At 37.0% G+C, this 15,931-nt stretch overlaps 1 protein-coding gene across 2 annotated transcripts in view; it reads left to right on the top strand.

Annotated features, from left to right (window-relative positions):
• The window catches only part of OSBPL8 (oxysterol binding protein like 8), a 193,744-nt gene that overhangs the window by 75,020 nt on the left and 102,793 nt on the right, over positions 1-15,931 (top strand). The window contains exon 1 of one of the 2 annotated variants that reach the window (XM_060025287.1): positions 12,266-14,685. The exons of the other annotated variant lie outside the window; for it this stretch is intronic. The gene's annotated coding sequence lies outside the window, so the exon portion shown is untranslated. Of the gene's footprint in view, positions 1-12,265; positions 14,686-15,931 lie in introns of those variants that run through there. 2 annotated transcript variants of the gene reach the window in all.

Raw genomic sequence — 15,931 nt, 5'->3', positions numbered from 1 at the left:
AGCACAGGCTCCAGACATGCAGGCTCAGTGGCCATGGCTCATGGGCCCAGCCACTCCGTGGCATGTGGGATCTTCCCGGACCGGGGCACGAACCCGCGTCCCCTGCATCGTCAGGTGGACTCTCAACCACTGCGCCACCAGGGAAGCCCCTGACGAAGTGACTTTTAAACAGAGTCCTAAAGGTAGCTTTCTAGGCAGAGGTAAGAGCCAAGTGTGAAGCTCACAGATCTTTTATGCAGACTGGTGGTTGGGCTGTAAGTGTTGAGGTTTAGGGGAAAGGTGAGTGAAGGGTCTTTCTACCTCCTCACTCAGGAAGATGGAAGTACAGGTCCCTAGGAACACATGGAGCTCTATGGCTGCCCGCTGCACTTCTGCGTGATAGAAGGATGCAGTGACAAAACGGATGGAGTGAGTATCCCTTTGTTATGCCTGGCATAGGAAGTCAGGAATACCCTTACCAAGGATGTGCTGTTTTTTCTGGGATAATAAGAATGAGTGTACCAGGAGAGTGATTGGGATGGCCCTAAGGGGCTGGAGTTCAGGAGAGGTTAAGGTGGGAAACTAATTTGGGGAGTTGTCAGTGCATAGAATGCGTAAAAATCAAGTCATTGGAATCATTCATGGAAAACACGTTGCATGGGGACAAAAGAGATTCTAGGCTGCAACCTTGGGAAATAACTATCTTAAGGGAGAAGAAGGGGAAGGGGGCCAGGCAGAAAGAGGAAAGGAGAGAAAGGAGAGAAAATACAAATATGCTTTAAATTATAGCTAAGGATGTTCTTAGGATTGAGATAATTTTCTTGGAAATTAAGGAAGGGGGGAGAGTTTTGAGAAAAGGAGTGGTCAACAATGACAAATGCTAGAGAGTGGTCAGTGGGTTGAGCTGGGGAGAGGTAAGGTTGTGCTAGACTTGAATTGTCCAGTAGTTCTATTTGACAACACTATAACTAGACCATTGTAATATTAGGAAAAAAGTTAAATAACATTAATTTTTACCTATTTATGGTAGCAGTAGAGGAAATACTATGAGATAACTATGCATTGTTAAAGAACTGGTATTAGAAAGTTAGTGTTGGGGAAAGATACACTTCATCTTGAACTTTGGTAGCAGAATTGGCAATTTGAGTTGAACCTTCAAGGCAGGGAACTTTTGAGCTATTGAACAGGGAAGCAAAAACAATGTTTTTGCAGAATATTGCAGATTGCTCTGAGCAATCAGTTTTACTAGACAGATAATTTAGATAAGTGAAATTTTGGAGTTGCAAGGCTATCTCATAGGAGATCAAAACATTTCTGTGGAATGAATAATTGGGTCAAATTGTAGATGATTTAAATATCAGGGTTGGGGATTTTTTTCCTAAAGAATGGGTGCTATCAAATATTTTTAAGTGGAGGAGCCACATGGCCCAAGTGATAGGTTAGGGAATTAACTTGGTAAATTAATCATTCCCTTCTTGGTCCTTTCTTAGTCTTTGTCACTTATTGTACCACTCAGTAATTCTGCCTTATGTCTGTATAATGCTTTAACAAAAATTTATAAAGTACACTCATGTAAACTATTATTAAGCCTCACAACAACTTTGGAAAGTTGTAAGGTTTAATAATTGTGTATTCACAGAGGAGAAAATAAACTTCAGAACAGCTAAATGACTTGCTAATGATAGGTCTGGCTTGAATAATGAGTAATATTGTGTAGATTGGGTGGAGATAACTTACCTTAAAGTCACATGAATTACTGTACTACAGTATATACAGTCTTCAATATATGGTGATATTCTTAGCAATAGGGACCATGTCTTTATTGTTTGAACTTCAATATTTAGTGTAGTAGGTAAATGAGTAAGTAAATGAGTAAGGTAAGACTGAGTGCAGGGACATCTATTAGAAGGAAGATGCAAAAGCTGATAAATCTGGTGATGTGGGTCTGGCCTGGTTAGTATTAATGGGAATTGAAAGAAAGGACTAGATGTGAGTAGATATTGTCTATTTAAAATTAATTACAATGTAATGACTTAATCAGATGTTGGGGGGAAAATAGAGTCTCAGTGACTCAAGGGTTTAGGTCTGAGTGATTCAAAGAAAGATGGTACCACTGAAAGAATTGAGCAAGTTGACATGGAAGCTGGTTTCTGAGGGAAGCTACTGAGTATGATTTTTGGCATAAAGATGCTTCTAAACAAGCTTAAAGCTTTTTCTTTGTTAACAGAATTTTTTTTCTTTTTTAACTTTTTAATTTAATTTAATTTTTTTTTTATACAGCAGATTCTTATTAGTCATCAATTTTATACACATCAGTGTATACATATCAATCGCTCAATTCATCACACCACCATCCCCACCCACCACAGCTTTCCCCCCTTGGTTTGTTTGTTCTATACATCTGTGTCTCAACTTCTGCCCTGCAGACCAGTTCATCTGTACCATTTTTCTAGGTTGATGTAACATGCGTTAATATAAGATATTTGTTTTTCTCTTTCTGACTTACTTCACTCTGTGACAGTCTCTAGATCCATCCACGTCTCAACAAATGACCCAATTTCGTTCCTTTTTATGGCTGAGTAATATTCCATTGTATAAATGTACCACATCTTCTTTATCCATTCGTCTGTTGATGGGCATTTAGGTTGCTTCCATGTCCTGGCTATTGTAAATAGTGCTGCAATGAACATTGGGGTGCATATGTCTTTTTGAATTATGGTTTTCTCTGGGTATATGCCCAGTAGTGGGATTACAGGATCATATGGTAATTCTATTTTTAGTTTTTTAAGGAACCTCCATACTGTTCTCCATAGTGGCTGTATCAATTTACATTCCCACCAACAGTGCAACAGGGTTCCCTTTTCTCCACACCCTCTCCAGCATTTGTTGTTTGTAGATTCTCTGATGATGCCCATTCTAACTGGTGTGAGGTGATACCTCATTGTAGTTTTGATTTGCATTTCTCTAACAATTAGTGATGTTGAGCAGCTTTTCATGTGCTTCTTGGCCATCTGTGTGTCTTCTTTGGAGAAATGTCTATTTAGGTCTTCTGGCCATTTTTGGATTGGGTTGTTTGTTTTTTTGATATTGAGCTGCATGAGCTTTTTGTATATTTTGGAGATTAATCCTTTGTCTGTTGATTCGTTTGCAAATACTTTCTCCCATTCTGAGGGGTGCCTTTTCGTCTTGTTTATGGTTTCCTTTGCTGTGCAAAAGCTTTGAAGTTTCATTAGGTCCCATTTGTTTATTTTTATTTCCATTACTCTAGGAGGTGGATCAAAAAAGATCTTGCTGTGATTTATGTCAAAGAATATTCTTCCTATGTTTTCCTCTAAGAGTTTTATAGTGTCCACTCTTATATTTAGGTCTCTAATCCATTTTGAGTTTATTTTTGTGTATGGTGTTAGGGAGTGTTCTAATTTCATTCTTTCACATGTAGCTGTCCAGTTTTCCCAGTACCACTTCTTGAAGAGACTGTCCTTTCTCCATTGTATATCCTTGCCTCCTTTATCATAGATTAGTTGACCATAGGTGTGTGGGTTTATCTCTGGGCTTTCTATCTTGTTCCATTGATCTATGTTTCTGTTTTTGTGCCAGTACCATATTGTCTTGATTACTGTAGCTTTGTAGTATAGCCTGAAGTCAGGGAGTCTGATTCCTCCAGCTCTGTTTTTTTCCCTCAAGACTGCTTCGGCTAATTGGGGTCTTTTGTGTCTCCATACAAATTTTAAGACTTTTTGTTCTAGTTCCGTAAAAAATGCCGTTGGTAATTTGATAAGGATTGCATTGAACCTGTAGATTGCTTTGGGTAATATAGTCATTTTCACAATATTGATTCTTCCAATCCAAGAACATGGTATATCTCTCCATCTGTTGGTATCATCTTTAATTTCTTTCATCAGTGTCTTATAGTTTTCTGCATACAGGTCTTTTGTCTCCCTAGGTAGGTTTATTCCTAGGTATTTTATTCTTTTTGTGGCAAAGGTAAATGGGAGTGTTTCCTTAATTTCTCTTTCAGATTTTTCATCATTAATGTATAGGAATGCAAGAGACTTCTGTGCACTAATTTTGTATCCTGCAGCTTTACCAGATTCATTGATTAGCTCTAGTAGTTTTCTGGTGGCATCTTTAGGATTCTCTATGTATAGTATCATGTCATCTGCAGTGACAGTTTTACTTCTTCTTTTCCAATTTGGATTCCTTTTATTTCTTTTTCTTCTCTAATTGCCATAGCTAGGACTTCCAAAGCTATGTTGAATAATAATAGTGGTGAGAGTGGACATCCTTGTCTTGTTCCTGAGCTTTCTCCTTTTTCATTTCTCATTTTATTGATTTGAGTCCTCTCCCTCTTCTTCTTGATGAGTCTGGCTAATGGGATATCAATTTTGTTTATCTTCTCAAAGAACCAGCTTTTAGGTTTATTGATCTTTGCTATTGTTTTCTTTGTTTCTATTTCATTTATTTCTGCTCTGATCTTTATGATTTCTTTCCTTCTGCTAACTTTGGGTTTTGTTTGTTCTTCTTTCTCTAGTTCCTTTAGGTATAATGTTAGATTGTTTATTTGAGATTTTTCTTGTTTCTTGAGGTAGGCTTGTATAGCTATAAACTTCCCTCTTAGAACTGCTTTTGCTGCATCCCATAGGTTTTGGATCATCGTGTTTTCATTGTCATTTGTCTCTAGGTATTTTTTGATTTCCTCTTCGATTTCTTCAGTGATCTCTTGGTTATTTAGCAACGTATTGTTTAGCCTCCATGTGTTTGTGTTTTTTGTGGTTTTTTCCCTGTAATTGGTTTCTAATCTCATAGCATTGTGGTCAGAAAAGATGCTTGATATGATTTCAATTTTCTTAAATTTACTGAGGCTTGATTAGTGACCCAAGATGTGATCTATCCTGGAGAATGTTCCATGCGCACTTGAGAAGAAAGTGTAATCTGCTGTTTTCGGATGGAATGTCCTATAAATGTCAATTAAATCTATCTGGTCTATTGTGTCATTTAAAGCATGTGTTTCCTTATTTGTTTTCATTTTGGATGATTTGTCCATTGTGTAAGTGAGGTGTTAAAGTCCCACACTCTTATTGTGTTACTGTTGATTTCCTCTTTTATAGCTGTTAGCAGTTGCCTTATGTATTGAGGTGCTCCTATGTTGGCTGCATATATATTTGTAATTGTTATATCTTCTTCTTGGCTTGATTCCTTTATCAGTATGTAGTGTCCTTCCTTGTCTCTTGTAACATTCTTTATTTTAAATTCTATTTTATCTGATATGAGTATTGCTACTCCAGCTTTCTTTTGATTTCCATTTGCCTGGAATATCTTTTTCCATACCCTCATTTTCAGTCTTTATGTGTCCCTAGATCTGAAGTGGGTCTCTTGTAGACAGAATATATATGGGTTTGTTTTTGTATCCATTCAGCAAGCCTGTGTCTTTTGGTTGGAGCATTTAATCCATTCACGTTTAAGGTAATTATCAATATGTGTGTTCCTGTGACCATTTTCTTAATTGTTTTGGGTTTGTTTGTGTAGGTCCTTTTCTTCTCTTGTGTTTCCCACTTAGAGAAGTTCCTTTAGCATTTGTTGTAGAGCTGGTTTGGTAGTGCTGAATTCTCTTAGCTTTTGCTTGTCTGTAAAGCTTTTGATTTCTCCATCGAATCTGAATGAGATCCTTGCTGGGTAGAGTAATCTTGGTTATAGGTTCTTCCCTTTCATCACTTTAAGTATATTATGTATGTCATGATATACATAAGTACATCACTCCCTTCTGGCTTGTAGAGTTTCTGCTGGGAAATCAGCTGTTAACTCTGTGGGAGTTCCCTTGTATGTTGTTTGTCATTTTTCCTTTTCTGCTTTCAATAATTTTTCTTTGTCTTTAATTTTTGCCAATTTGATTACTGTGTGTCTCGGCATGTTTCTCCTTGGGTTTATCCTGTATGGGACTCGCTGCGCTTCCTGGACTTGGGTGGCTCTTTCCTTTCCCATGTTAGGGAAGTTTTCGACTCTAATCTCTTCAGATATTTTCTCTGGTTCTTTCTCTCTCTCTTCTCCTTGTGGGACTCATATAATGCGAATGTTGTTGCGTTTAATGTTGTCCCAGAGGTCTCTTAGGCTGTCTTCATTTCTTTTCATTCTTTTTTCTTTATTCTGTTCCACAGCAGTGAATTCCACCATTCTGTCTTCCAGGTCACTTATCCGTTCTTCTGCCTCAGTTATTCTGCTATTGATTCCTTCTAGTGTATTTTACATTTCAGTTATTGTATTGTTCATCGCTGTTTGTTTGTTCTTTAATTCTTCTAGGTCTTTGTTAAACATTTCTTGCATCTTCTTGATCTTTGCCTCCATTCTTTTTCCGAGGTCCTGGATCATCTTCACTATCATTATTCTGAATTCTTTTTCTGGAAGGTTGCCCATCTCCACTTCATTTAGTTGTTTTCCTGGGGTTTTATCTTGTTCCTTCATCTGGTACATAGCCCTCTGCCTTTTCATCTTGTCTTTCTGTGAATGTGGTTTTTGTTCCACAGGCTGCAGGATTGTAGTTCCTCTTGCTTCTGCTGTCTGCCCTCTGGTGGATGAGGCTATCTAAGAGGCTTGTGCAAGTTCCCTGATGGGAGGGACTGGTGGTGGGTAGAGCTGACTGTTGCTCTGGTGGGCAGAGCTCAGTAAAACTTTAATCTGCTTGACTGGTGATGGATGGGGCTGGGTTCCCTCACTGTTGGTTGTTTGGCCTGAGGCAACCCAAGACTGGAGCCTACCTGGGCTCTTTGGTGGGGCTAATGGCAGACTCTGGGAGTGCTCACGCCAAGGAGTACTTCCCAGAACTTCTGCTGCCAGTTTCCTTGTCCGCACAGTGGGCCAAAGCCCCCACCCCCACCTCTGCAGGACACCCTGCAACACTAACAGATAGGTCTGGTTCAGTCTCCCCTGGCGTCACTGCTCCTTCCCCTGGGTCCTCATGCGCACACTACTTTGTGTGTGCCCTCTAGAGTGGAGTCTCTGTTTCCCCCAGTCCTGTCGAAGTCCTGCAGTCAAATCCCACTAGACTTCAAAGTCTGATCCTGTAGGAATTCCTCCTCCCGCTGTGGACTTCTGTGGTATAAGTGTTCTCCAGTCTGTGAGTCACCCACCCAGCAGTTATGGGATTTGATTTTACTGTGATTGCACCCCTCCTACCGTCTCACTGTGGCTTCTCCTTTGTCTTTGGATGTGGGATATCTTTTTTGATGAGTTTAGCGTCTTCCTGTCGATGATTGTCCAGCAGCTAGTTGAGATTCTGGTGTTCTCACAAGAGGGAGTGAGAGCATGTCCTTCTACTCCCCCATCTTGGTTCAGGGCCTGTTAACAGAATTTTAGAACCGGAAGTTAATTTGCAATAATGTCTGAACATACAGGTAGGAATATGTTGAGCTGAAGTTTTGGAGATAGGCTAGGTCTGAAGAAGAAACTTGGAAGTTGTCTGAATAAAGGTAGCAAATGAACCTTCATTAAGAATGGAATCTGCAGGAAGAGAGCAGGTAGAGAGAAAACAACAAATAGTTGAGGATTGGTTGTTGGTTAAGGTCACTCACTTATTGAATTGGAGGACCAAGTGGAGGTAGACAATTAGGAGAAAGGAAGCCAGAGCAGTGGCGTATTTTATAAACTAAAGGAGGAGAGAGGACTTGCGTGGAAAGTAGGAGAGGGCTTGCATGGTGGAAGGGCTGGTATAATTAAATATATGCAAGGAGGATAAGAACTGTGAAAAAGCCCCAGAACATGTCCGAGAAGACTTCATGGGTTGGCAGATTGATTGTAATTTCCTGAAGCCTCGGGATTTTTTTTTTAAGGATTTAGTTTCCAGTGTACAGATACTGGTAAGCATACTATTGCTTTTTTTTTTTTTTTGCTACTTTTTAAAAGATTAATGCACCACTTAATTCATTTGATAAACTGTGCATGCTCTCCAGATTCAGATTCAGGTATACGAAATTAAATCACTCCTGAGAAAATTTGTCTTTTTTTTTAGATCTTGCCATTTGCAGAAGTTGCTGAAGTTAAAGAGACAGAGTAATATATGGTATTATTTTCAAAATGTTAACATTTTTGTATTTTTTTTAGGATTTCAAGTTAGATTCTTAAAATATATTTTCCACTATGTTTAATAATAGATGATTATGACATTATAAAACATAGCTAACATAGATCGAAAAGATCACTTTGAAAATTGCGTTTTCATTTTTCCAATATGTAAATAGATTTAATCTTTTTTGACTATAAAAATAATGCATACCAATGTGGCATTTTTAAACAATAAAGAAAAATATAATAAATAAAATTCTACCTTCTAGAGGTAACCACTGTTTTTATTTTTGTGGCATATATGTGTTCATATGTGTATATCTTACACATGAAATTTCATAAAAATGGAGTCATATCATACAAACTTCTTTATAACCTACTTTAAAAAAATTTTATTTTACTGAAGTATAGTTGATTTACAATGTTGTGTTAATTTCTGCTGTATAGCAAAGTGATTCAGTATAACACTTTTAAAAGCCAATATATAATGAATGTTTTTCAGTCCCTGAAAAAAAAACCAAACTATAATGACTACATAGTATTTTATTATGTGAATGTATTATTATTTATTTAATTCCTTGTTTTAAGTAGATTAGTGTAAATGATGTGATAAATATCCTTGAACACATCTTTTAGTATACATTCCTAGTGGTGGAATTGCTGTATCAAAAATGTAACTGCCTGGCAGATCAGATCATATTCTCTAACAGCGATAAACTCTAGTCCCAGAAAAATATTCCCTTAAAATCTCTCCTGTAAAACTCAGGGATAAAATGTGCACAGTGTGTTTTGCAAACGATTGCAGGAATATGAAAAAATTTATTTAAGTGTAGAGTGATGACTCCTGTTTAAAGAACAAACAGATCTCAGCTGCGTTGTATATCCCTCATTGAAGTTTCTTACTCTAAAAGCCAAAGATAACACTAAGTAGAACATTCTTTTTTTTTTTAATTTTCTGTTTTTTAAAAAATTTATTCTCCTTTTTTTTTTTTTTTTTAAATTTTTGGCTGCACTGGGTCTGTGCTGGCTTCCTCTAGTTGCAGCGTGTGGGGGCTACTCTTCGTGTTGGTGTGCGGGCTTCTCACTGCGGTGGCTTCTCTTGTTGTGGAGCATGGGCTCTAGGTGCGTGAGCTTCAGTAGTTGTGGCATACGGGCTTAGTTGCTCCATAGCATGTGGAATCTTCCTGGACCAGGGCTCGAACCCCTGTTCCCTGCATTGGCAGGTGGATTCTTAACCACTGCACCACCAGGGAAGTCCAAGCACTCTTCAGATGTTTTATATAATAATTCTTCAGTATTGTGGCTTCCGAGAGCCCACTGAAGTAGGATTGCTTCTCTGAGTACAACTTGATCAACTGTATTGGGGGAAGAGGTGCCGTCTGCTTGGAATTTTATTTTTAAGCTCTACTCATATCAGTGCTTGATAAGCTATTTGTACTTTCTCTTAAGCTCAACAAGTAAGTCAAATCAATAAAACAGGGAGGTGCCGTGCTAAAGGCAATGAAATCAAGCTATAGACCTCATGGTATTGTTTCTGTATTATATATATACGGTGGCCATCTGTCCTGGATTGCTCAGGACTGAGGGGGTTTCTCAGGTTGAAGGGTGTGATTATGAACTTCTACCTCTTCCTTTACATTGCTTAAAGATCACAAGTTTTATGCTAATTATAGATGGCATGGCAAATATTTAGAAGTACATTAAAGTAAAATCACATTTTTTATATTATGCTTTTTTCCTGATATTTGTAGACTAAAATCAGTAAAGATTTAGATAATGGCTATATTTCATGCTTTTATTTAAAGTACTGGTAGTATGCTATTGAATACTAAGTAGAAAAATTCTAGGCATGTTACTATTATTATTTTTCAGCTCATGCTTTCTGCCAAAGTAGAGAATTTATTTATGTGATAAAAAATTTGAGATGACTATGGACATTGTTCAAGGGATAATTGTAAACATGATAAGTTGCTCAGAGAGAGAAAATGTTTCTGTCATATCTTTTTTTTTTTTTTTTTTTGGTGGTACGCAGGCCTCTCGCTGTTGTGGCCTCTCTCGCCGCGGAGCACAGGCTCCGGACGCGCAGGCTCAGTGGCCATGGCTCACAGGCCCAGCCGCTCCACGGCATGTGGGATTCTCCCAGACCAGGGCACGAACCCGTGTCCCCTGCATCGGCAGGCAGACTCTGAACAACTGCACCACCAGGGAAGCCCTGTCATATCTTAAATGCTCTTTTTCTGAACAAACTGAGGAGAAAGTTCCTGGATTCCTTGAAATTCTAGCAGTATTTCGTTCTCTAACAAAAGCCAAGAAGAGTGGCTAGCTTTTTATTTTTTTTAATATCTTAAAAGGTACTTGTATAGAGCATTTCTACATCAATACTTCCACATCGTCTTTATTCATGGGTTATACAATATCGAACTGCACAAATTAGGCCCAATCCTAAAAGCAGTAAGAATAAGAAGTGTAGTGTACAGTTCAGCAGTGTGTAGAAGACTTCAGTGATGTCAGTTACTTGGTAAAATTAATATGTAATCTTCAATTACTTATATATTGTTTCCCAGTTAGCATCACTTGCAAATAATTCTGGGAGGATGATTTCACTTGCATCTCAACTTAATGCCTTTTTATCCACATCCTTCTGGGAAAGGTTTCTGAAGTGAAGCTTATTTTTCATTGTGTTTCTGCTTCTATTTGTAGTGTTTCAGCTTTAATTCTTAGTTCTGTTGTTCCATTATAATGTATGCTTTCTGGAGGCTGTTCTTTTATCCTGTGGCATTTTTCAATCTCCTGTGATGAAGCCATTCAGATCATATACCCTAACTATCACACATACCATCATTTATACTATTTTCTTACCAACCTAAACCTTTCCCTGTACAGGTCTGTGTGTCTAACTGCCTACTTGACATTTTGACTTAGATGTCTGACAGGCATTTCAAACTTAACCTATTCCAAACTGAGCTACAGTTGGCCCTCCATATCCGAGGGTTCTGCATCCAAAGATTTAGCCAACTGCAGATGGAAAATATTTTGGGGAAAAAAATTCCAGAAGATTCCAAAATGCAAAACTTGGATTTACCACATGCTATAAGCTATTTACATAGCATTTTCATTGTATTTACAACTATTTACATAGCATTTACTTTGAATTAGATATTATAAGTAATCTAGAGATGACATAAAGTATATAGGAGCATATACATGGGTTATATACAGATACTACAGCATTTTATGTAAGGGACTTGAGCATCCGCAGATTTTGGTATTGTGGTGGGGTGGGGTGGAGGTGGGAGGTGTCTTGGAAGCAGCTCTCTCTGGATACCAAGGGATGATTGTACCTATATTTCTCCCTGTAAACTAGCTTGTCTCACTGTCTTTTCCATCTCAGATTATGGCAGTTCATCCTTCCAGGTGCTCAGACTCCAACACTTGACATCATTTTGATTCCTTTTTTTCTTTTACCTCATGCTTGGCCTGTTTGGAAATCCTGTTGACCTTACCTTCAAAATATATTTAGAACTTAACTACTTCTCATCACTGTCACTGCTCCCATCTTCATCCAAGTCTCCTTCATCTCTCCCCTAGATTATTGCAGTAACCTCTGAACTGATAATACCCTTGTCCCTCTGGTCTATTCTCAACATAGCAGCCAGAGCAGTCCTGTTAAAACATAATCATGTATGTTACTCCTTTTCTCAGAACCATCCCTATTTAATCCAGAATAAAACAGAAGCCTTGACTAGGTCCTATGAAGTCCTACAGCTGTTTACTTCTTTGACTTCATCTGCTACTCTCCTGCTTGCCTTGTTTCCAGCCCTCTGGCCTTTTCACTATTCTCCAAACACTCCAGTCTTGCTATCCAAGTACTCTGCTCTGTACTTGATCCTCCCTCTCCCTGGAGTACTCTTCCCCTTTAAGTCCTTATGGTTAAGTTTCCTCATTTTGTTCAGTCAGCTTGGTAGTGAAGCCTTCTTAGGCCACCCTATCTAAAACTTTAACTCCATCTTCCCTAACATTTTATGTCTTCATTTTCTGCTTATTTTTCCTTAGTATTTATACTATATAATATACATCAAAATTTTACTTGTTTATTATGTTATTGTTTATCTTCCCTACTAGAACATAACTACCACAAGGACAGGATTTTTGTCTGTTGTGTTCACTGCTATATTTCTCAGTGCTTAAAATGATACCTGTCTATATAGTAGGTACTCAGTGAATATTTGGATGGATGGATGGATGATAGATTAATGATAAGAATAGACAGTGTTTACTTTGATTATTCTCCAGTGCCTCAGCCTGAGAAAAATATTGGATTAATACAATACATTCAGATTTATATGACACCAGTATGCCTGAGGATATAATGTTGAAAGCATAATTTGAAATAAATGTTCAGAAGCTGTTGTATATGCTAGGGATTATTTTCTGGGAGTAAATATATAAGGAGTACAGCTGCACAGAAGATGACATAGTGCTTTTAATCAACAAAATCTGAGAATTATAAAGAACTGTACAGTGAAAGTGAACTTGATCTTTTTTCCTAAGTAGAAGACCAGCTCAAAAGCTTCAAATGTGACTGGCCCTTGTGAAATTAAATACTCTTAACTATGTAAATATGGTTAGAATCATTCTTTCCTTTAGGAAGTTATAGGTAAATCTAGGGAAACTGGTAATTATTCATATCAGTACAGGAAGATTTTTCCAAAAGATGTCTATGAAGGATTTGTAAAGTTTGCCATAGTTGTCTCTGTCAGGTTCTGAACTTCCTTCAGTTTTCCAATATTGTATTAGTTATTTATTGATATATAACAAATCATCCCAAAATTAAATGGTAGAAAACAAGCATTTATTATCTTACAATTTCAGTGAGTCAGGAATTTAAGAGCAGCTTTGCTAGGTGTCTCTAGCTCAGAATCTTTCATATGGTTGCAATCAAGCTACTGGAGAGTGGGAGCTGCTGCTGAGGGGGTCAGGGGAGGCGGGAGAGCCATTTCCAGGGTCACTTAGGGTTTGTGGACAGACCTCAGTTCCTTTGCCTCATGGGCCTTTCTACAGGGTTGCCTCATGATGCAGCAGCTGGCTTTCCCCAGGATCATCTATCTAGGAGAGAGCAAGAGACCACAAACAAGGTTGAAGTCATAGTCTTGTTACAGTCTAATTTTGGAAATGACATCCTTTCACCTCTGCCATTTTCTGTTCATTAGAAGTGATTCAGCAAGTCCAGTATATGCTCAAAGAGAGGCGATTATACACCAAAAAGTGGGGATCACTGGGGCCATTTTAGAGGTTGCTGCCACAAATACTTTAATCTCTTCCCACATGCTTGCTAGCTGTAATGGATTTGAGCACAATTATTTCGTTGTCACTAAAGCTGTATTTCTTTTTAGTTTATCTGTGAACTCAGTTTATAGAAGAATGAATTTAAATGGATACCTATAGAAAAAATGAATAGAGCAAATGCCTTTAAAGGCATTAGAACATAATTTTAATCATTGTGAAATAACCATCACTTTAGGGAAGTAACAGGGCCAAGATTTTTTTTTTTCCCCTAGGAGACAGCAGAAGCCCTAAAGCAAACAACTGCTACTTTTTTTTCTTTTTTTGGTCAAAACCAATTAAGATTCCCCATTCCCTTTAAATAAGACCAAACAGTAATGTCATTAGTGGTGGGAACTTTTTGTTTGTTTGTTTATCCACTTCTGATACGTTTCCATGTTTGGTATTTGAAATGAAGGAGAGAGCTAAGGACTCTGTTCCTGCCAAGAGAGACCAAAACACTTGTCTATACGTGACATTTAGTGTAATGCTGTTTATTAAAATAGTTACTAGACAAAGATCAGCAGTCTTTTTCCTGTTTCTTTTAGTTGATTGCAAGTTAATCATTTAAGAATTGGATCTTCTGACTTCCTAGAGACTAGTAGCTCTAGATTATATGCTTGATATTAGTGGGTCCTAAGAAAGTTTTGTCTAACTTAGTAAAATTTATTGTTCTTCTAATCAATACTCTTTGTTTTTTTGCCATTTGAGAAAAAAATTTGTTCCACTTTGTTGATGTCTCTGTAAAAGCTCTTTACACATGCTTGGCATAATATAAGCACTCAGTAAACTCCTTTCTTTATGTAGAAGAAGCATCCTGAATTTCTATGTAGTGTTAAGTGCTTTCATGGCATGCAGAACTAATATTTAATAGTGCATGGGTGTTATATATTTTTAAGCCACTTGAATTTAAATGAATAACTTTCTGGCTGTCCTTTACATTTCTAAATAATTTTTTATCACTCCTAACCCATATCTTGAATTATAGTTGAAAGTAATTTTTCACTTGAGTAATTTTCAAAACAAAATACTTGGGTGATTTCATTTTTCTCTTTCCCCCTTCATTTTCCAAAATTAAAACAAACATAACACCTAAGCCAAGGTCTTTTTATGTGTGGAAAAGAAAATTCCTTGCGAATTATGATTATTAGAATTGATATGCATGTGCTTTCTACTTATAAACTAATGCTATTTTCCTTGTCCTTTTGTTTCACTGCTGCTTCAATCCTGATACATTTTGCTTCTTCCTGATTTGGATTGTATTTGTTTGCTGCTCAATTACCCTGCATTAAAAGCTTCTTGGTGATAGCAAAGATGTCCTTGGGCCATCAAGTAAGTAGCTAAAGTTTGAATGGCATGTTTGGAGACATGATAATATTTTGATGTGTACTTAGAAAAGGCATGTGGTATTTCCATTTTGGTTATTAAGTCTTCTGCTTTTCTTTCCAGGCTTTGAAATATAAAGTAAAGAATATGAATGATCATTCAGTACCCATCTGTTGTCAGTGTCCATCTGAGATTGATAGTGTTTGTATATTTACGTCCTGATTATCTGAATATGGATTATTTATTTAGCCAGTTATCTACTTCATAATTTATAAATTGATAATTCCTAAATTATGAATTAATACTTCTTTATAGTATCCTTTCTACAATCATCACAAAGCATAGATCAGAGTACTCTGAGGCTGGATATAGTACAACAAATTCACTGCCATATGAAAGTGAGAAATAGTGTCTTATTTTGTCAGAATTTTTACATAATAGATAATTTGGTTATGAAAAGTTTTTATGTATACTTTGGTGATTTCATAAGTGACCTGCTTTATCTAGGGATTTAGAAGATACACCCTTTAAATTTATGTCCAAAAAAATTTTTCTTGACCAGACGCTGTGCTAGCTTCAGGGGATACACGATGAATAAAACATGTGCCATGCCCTTAAGATCATTATATACTAGTAGGGGAGTTAGACCCATGAATACATAATTTCAAAGCTTTGTGACATATTAAAAGTCATAGAATTACTGAGGTGAATGAAACTTCAGACATCATTTAATAAAGCATTAATTTTGTAGATGAAGAGCCTGAAGCTAAGAACTTATATATCTAAGGAGTTAGAATTGGTTGCTAGTTCAATATGTCATCTTCTGGTTTTCAGAAATCAGAATGAAACTATCATTTTACTGAATTCAAGTCTAACCAAATAATTAAGATGTTACTGCATCATAAATCAGACAAAGATTTTAACTTTATTCAAGACCAATGTGGAAATTATATCAATTTAGGATGTTTTAGTATTTATTCCTAAGTAATTGACTGTAGTAAGTCAGTTCACCACTTTGGGGCTCATTTTTGTTATTGGCTAAAGAAGGGGACTGAGCAAGATAATGGCAAAGTTTCTTCTAGTTGTAAAATACTTTGGTCTAGATTAGTTGCTGTTTTCTCTAATAATGGTTATAGTATATTTGTGATTTTGTTTTCTAAAAAGAGAGGTAATATAAAGTGATATGCTAAAATTCCTTTTTTATTCTAATTGCAACAATTCATAGTATTTTAAATACATTGTTTATTATACA

This window comes from Delphinus delphis, chromosome 11 (assembly GCF_949987515.2).
Source record: "Delphinus delphis chromosome 11, mDelDel1.2, whole genome shotgun sequence".
NCBI classification, from domain to species: domain Eukaryota; kingdom Metazoa; phylum Chordata; class Mammalia; order Artiodactyla; family Delphinidae; genus Delphinus; species Delphinus delphis.
Note: the sequence above shows the minus strand (reverse complement) of the source record. Positions and strands in the feature narration are given on the sequence as shown.